This window comes from Spinacia oleracea, chromosome 3 (assembly GCF_020520425.1).
Source record: "Spinacia oleracea cultivar Varoflay chromosome 3, BTI_SOV_V1, whole genome shotgun sequence".
NCBI lineage: Eukaryota > Viridiplantae > Streptophyta > Magnoliopsida > Caryophyllales > Amaranthaceae > Spinacia > Spinacia oleracea.
In genome coordinates this window covers 133,111,891-133,117,890 of record NC_079489.1, presented here as the reverse complement: position 1 = coordinate 133,117,890, position 6,000 = coordinate 133,111,891, and the positions used below count along the sequence as shown (strand labels likewise).

General features: G+C 35.4%; 1 long non-coding RNA gene across 1 annotated transcript; it reads right to left on the bottom strand.

The window, feature by feature from the left end:
- Positions 1–1,786: 1,786 nt before the first annotated feature.
- On the bottom strand, positions 1,787–4,459 carry LOC130469412 (uncharacterized). Its single transcript, XR_008929940.1, has 4 exons — positions 4,063–4,459; positions 3,824–3,978; positions 1,950–2,019; positions 1,787–1,848 (listed from the first exon to the last, which is right to left on the bottom strand). It is a non-coding gene; the product is annotated as an uncharacterized lncRNA (long non-coding RNA).
- Between the last annotated feature and the right edge of the window lie 1,541 nt (positions 4,460–6,000).

The following is a 6,000-nucleotide window of genomic DNA, read 5'->3' as shown; positions in this document are numbered from 1 at the left end:
TGTTCCAATTTTTGTTATTGTGTTTCAGCAAATTGAGATGGTTTTGAGCTACTGAAAGAAAGTTATACAAGTAGCTAGTAGTTAGTAGTATTAGTCCTGATTAACTGAAGATTACTAATTAGAAGATTAAGGATTGGCCAGCAGAAAACCGGTCCACTTAGCGTGTGGGTCGAACTCTCAGCACACCGGTTCAGTTAATTATGGGCCTGTAAATGCGTAAATCGCAATACCAATTTCTTGGCCCGCTATAGCCCACTGGGCTACTACTACTATTTTTAATTAATAGTTCAAGATCTCCGTACTAAAAAGGTGGCGGACCTTAATGTGTTGTAAGAGCGCATGATACGAGTATTACTGATGGAAGGCCGATTTCAAGGACCATCTTTGGCAAGCATTTTCTTGGAAAATGAAAAACTACTACTCCGTAATTTATTTTTATTTTTTTATTTGAGGGAAAACGGGCGGTACCGTTACGGATTATTATTATTTAGACAAAAATCAGTAGCAATTACATCCTCTAATACGCTCGGACAACCCCTTACCCACACCCTTGTTGACAACTCGAGTGGGCTAACGTGAGCCATCGTATGCGCCGCTAGATTAGCATCTCTATATATATGGATGAAAGAAACACTCTCGAAAGAACTAGCTAGAATTTCTATCTCCCTAATAATCATACCTAGAGCAATGCCATTACTTCCATTACCATTGACCAAGTCCACCACTTGCTTGTTGTCACACTCCACAATCCACTAGTGGAAAAAGGGTCATTTGCATCGCACTTTTAAGCACATTTGCGTCGCACATCGTGCGTGGCAAAAGCTCTCGACGCAAATGACTTTTAGTCATTTGCGTCGCACATTTGTGCGACGCAAATGACCCTTATTTGCGTCGCACAATAAGCAAATGTGCGTGGCAAATGACTTTTCAGGCACCATGTTGAAAAGTCATTTGCCACGCACATTAGCTAAATGTGCGACGCAAATGACCCTTATTTGCGTCGCACAATAAGCAAATGTGCGTGGCAAATGACTTTTCAGGCACCATGTTGAAAAGTCATTTGCCACGCACATTAGCTAAATGTGCGACGCAAATGACTTTTAGGCGCCAAAAAAAAAGTCATTTGCCACGCACATTAGCTTAATGTGCGACGCAAATGACTTTCAGGCGCCAAAAAAAAAGTCTTTTGCCACGCACATTTGCTTAATGTGCGACGCAAATGACAATTTTAGCGCCAAAAAATTAAGTCATTTGCCTCGCACATTAAGCTAACGTGCGTGTCAAATGACTTATTTTTTTTAAAAAAAAAATTCGTTTTTTAATATTTTTGTTGGAAATTCCGACATGATCGTCTTTGAAATTAGACGCTTCATTCCCAATACCGGGAATACATTTATAAATAATAGCTGTCACAAAAGTTTACAACGTAATTAACGTTCCCAATAAAAGGCAATTAAATTAGTCATAGATCAACCAACATGTTACAACAAACATAAAATTATTACAACAAAGGTACGTAGCTAGCTAGAGATCAAGTTCATATTACAAATTAAGCTAAAAATTCGACATTGTTCATGAAGTAATCTGCCCAAAAATCTTTCACCTCATTAATCTCCTCCGATGAATAAGGCAATGTTCTTGAAAAATCCTAAAAAAGTGTAAATAATTCAATTTATCAACGATCGATCAATATAATAGTTTTGTGTACTTCAATTTATTATATAAAGTACGTAGTTTATGAGAACATAACTTAGTAAGATCTTGACTATTACCATGATTCATTATTATGTCGTACATAAAACGCATGACGTAGTAGCCACAATCTAGTGATCCCGGTTGTTGAGCACACTAAATGCATTAAAATAAATAACACAAGTAAAATTTCTATCACATTGTATGTTATAATTTTGAAAAACTTGCTTCTTAGGTAAATAATAAACTAATTATACATGTGCTGGAATCCATGTTAATTTAGTTCCCTTAGATTGTCCACCTAGTCTCTTGTAACTCCGAAAAGCACTACACATTCGATAAAATATGCAATTATATATACTTTGTTTACACATGTAAATGCAAAGAATATTTTACATGTAAGTGCAATTATATACTTTGTTTACACATGTAAATGCAATTATATACGTAGTAGCCACATTTAAGGCTAATTGAGTCGTTCTAGGTCATTTTTAGGCAAAAATGATATTTTCGAACCCAACTTTGAACTAATGAACCTAAGGAATGTTTTCAAACTTATTACACGTCTCATATGCATAGTTATAACTTTCTAAGGCTCTTTACAATCTATTATTTCACATTTAAGGCTAATTGGGTCGTTCTAGGTCATTTTTAGGCAAAAATGATGTTTTCGAACCCAACTTTGAACCAAAGAACCTAAGGAATGTTTTCAAACTTATTACACGTCTCATTTGCATAGTTATAACTTTCTAAGGCTCTTTACAATCTATTATTTCACATTTAAGGCTAATTGGGTCGTTCTAGGTCATTTTTAGGCAAAAATGAAGTTTTCGAACCCAACTTTGAACTAAAGAACCTAAGGAATGTTTTCAAACTTATTTTACGTTTAATATGCTTATTTACAACTTTCTAAGGCTCTTTACAATCTATTATTTCACATTTAAGGCTAATTGGGTCGTTCTAGGACATATTTGGGCAAAAATGAAGTTTTCGAACCCAACTTTGAACTAAAGAACCTAAGAAATGTTTTCAAACTTATTACACGTTTAATATGCATATTTACAACTTTCTAAGGCTCTTTACAATCTATTATTTCAGATTTAAGGCTAATTGGGTCGTTCTAGGTCATTTTTAGGCAAAAATGATGTTTTCGAACCCAACTTTGAACCAAAGAACCTAAGGAATGTTTTCAAATTTATTACACGTCTCATATACATAGTTATAACTTTCTATGGCTCTTTACAATCTATTATTTCACATTTAAGGCTAGTTGGGTCGTTCTAGGTCATTTTTAGGCAAAAATGATGTTTTCGAACCCAACTTTGAACTAAAGAACCTAAGGAATGTTTTCAAACTTATTCTACGTTTCATATGCTTATTTACAACTTTAGAAGGCTCTTTACAATCTATTATTTCACATTTAAGGCTAATTGGGTCGTTCTAGGTCATTTTTAGGCAAAAATGAAGTTTTCGAACCCAACTTTGAACTAAAGAACCTAAGGAATGTTTTCAAACTTATTACACGTTTAATATGCATATTTACCACTTTCTAAGGCTCTTTACAATCTATTATTTCACATTTAAGGCTAATTGGGTCGTTTTAGGTCATGTTTAGGCAAAAATGAAGTTTTCGAACCCAACTTTGAACTAAAGAACCTAAGGAATGTTTTCAAACTTATTACACGTCTCATATGCATAGTTATAACTTTCTAAGGCTCTTTACAATCTATTATTTCACATTTAAGGCTAATTGGGTCGTTCTAGGTCATTTTAAGGCAAAAATGATGTTTTCGAACCCAACTTTGAAATAAAGAACCTAAGGAATGTTTTCAAACTTATTACACGTCTCATATGCATAGTTATAACTTTCTAAGGCTCTTTACAATCTATTATTTCACATTTAAGGCTAATTGGGTCGTTCTAGGTCATTTTTAGGCAAAAATGAAGTTTTCGAACCAAACTTTGAACTAAAGAACCTAAGGAATGTTTTCAAGCAAATATTTCAATACAATACAAATTATGTATCAGAATATTGTACCCAATCAATCAATATTAAATCCAGATTCTAATTTGACAATTGTGCACAAATTACGAAAATCAAAATAAGAAAAAGGGATGAAGTGAAGCTTACCAGATGAGAAGACCAGATTAAAGTGACTGTGGATCTGCTTTTGTTTCTTGGTTTCGCCATAGTTGTAGATATTTTGATTGTGTGCGTGACTTAGAATTTTAGGAGAGATATGATGAGGAATATGCACACTGATATCATGACAGAAGATCTCTATCCTGGATATAAAAATGGAAGATGTTAGAAATCAAATCTATGACAAATCAAGATATGACTTTCAATACAAAGATGGGATGCATTACCAACGGTGATAGTCACAGTTAAGGCAGAGAACTTCAAGAAAGTCCAGCAACTGGTGAAAATAAACACTCTTTAGGCTGGCTTGGTTTTGTTCTTGTTTCAACTGCAGCTGCTGCCAGAATTGCTGCTTTCTACTTCTGCCAGAACTGCTGCTGCTGCTTCTAGCTTGTAATCGATAACTGTTGTTGCCAGAACACCTGCTGCTGCTGCTGCTGCTGAAGCTATGTTCACCAGTGCTCGGACGCTCAAGGGATGAAAGATGTCACCCAATGGATGACCGAACCAGGCAGAGTCGGCCAACAGATAATTGACGGCCTCAGAAGGATTACATGAGTTGTACTTTGGTTGCAAACCATCTCCATGGTGTCGCACCCCGATGCTGCTCCATGCCACCCTATTCCACAACATGCTCCTCTTGTTTCCTTGATGCCTACCACCCAAAAATTCACATACCATCACTACCAACATCACAACAGAATCAGCTTAGAGACATAATTATGCATATATAACTGCACAAGTAACACTAAGTATTGTACAACATTATAACCAGCATTGTTACAAGATCATAGGTTAAAAACAGTTCCACCAATGTAATGTAATGAAAGTGCTTACCATAGTGTTTAAGGTTGGACAAGATACGCATGAAGCCTTGGTAAACATCACAGAACACAAACTGGGCATCAGAGAGCTCCAAAGTAAGGTCAGTTATGTGATCCAACAAAAGCTGATTATGTTGCGAAATATACTGATTGATCTCATTGACACAACCTCTTGTACTTTTAATATTTCTACCGGAATGAAAGTACCAGTCAACCACCGTCCTAGTAGCTCATTCCATCTGCAAGACATCGTGGATGCTTCTTAGCGAGTTTACTGGCTTCAATCTTAACCATTTCCTTGTATTCTTAGCGAGTTTACTGGCTTCAAACCCTAGCTTCTTCTTGCTCCGGCCATCTTTCTCTTCTTTTCCTCAAGTAGAGACAAAAGGGAGTCAAGATCCTTCACAGACACATCACTGCCCTGTCTATATATTATAGATTATTCAAAGAGTGAACTCCAATTTAAAAAGCGATAAATCACTATTAAAACATCCAACTCCACAGAGTTTCTGACAACGATTGTAACTAATAAGTAATTCCAAATTGCCACAGAAAGAAAGGTCGTGTAGAAAATTTAATCACCAAAAAGAGCATATGCCAAGACAACTGCTCCGAGTCCACTTCATAACTACGAAATTTATACATTGGTTACATGTCTAATTGCCAAATCACCAGTTTCGTGATCTAATTACCAACAGCAATTGAAAATTACAGTGTTCGATCATGTTCAATGCAATGATATGCAAGTGTTCGACAACTATCTTTTGTTAAGTCTTCACAAAATTTGAAGAAAATAAATAAAACAAGAACACAAAAGGAGAAGCCAACAGAACTAGAGGAAACCTCTGTCAATCCGGGATTGCTTCTACACCTAACACAAACAACTCTTGTATGTTATCTTCAGCATCTACGGAGGTAGTATACGTAATATTCAAGCACATATTACCAAACAGCTTCTGTGGAAACAACATGAAAATCCTTACGGGACCTTAACAACATCTAGTATTTAACATAACAGAAAATAATAGTGAAGCTCTTTACCTGAAAGAAAAATAAATAAAATAATGCCAAGTTGCCAACGAAAGGGTTTCTTCACAAGTTCCCAATTAAAACATGGAGTACAAAAATGAGAGCAACAGAATTTGGCAAATTGCATTAATATTATCCATACATTTGATGATATAAAAAATATATTGCAGCAAGAGAAATTGCACTTCACTCTCAACATTTTGATTTTTTCAGGAAACCAGACCAATACAAGTCAGAAGACCAATACTACAAGGATATAAGGGTAAAGCTGAAAATTAATTTAAACAACAATCAAAATCATAACACATTTCT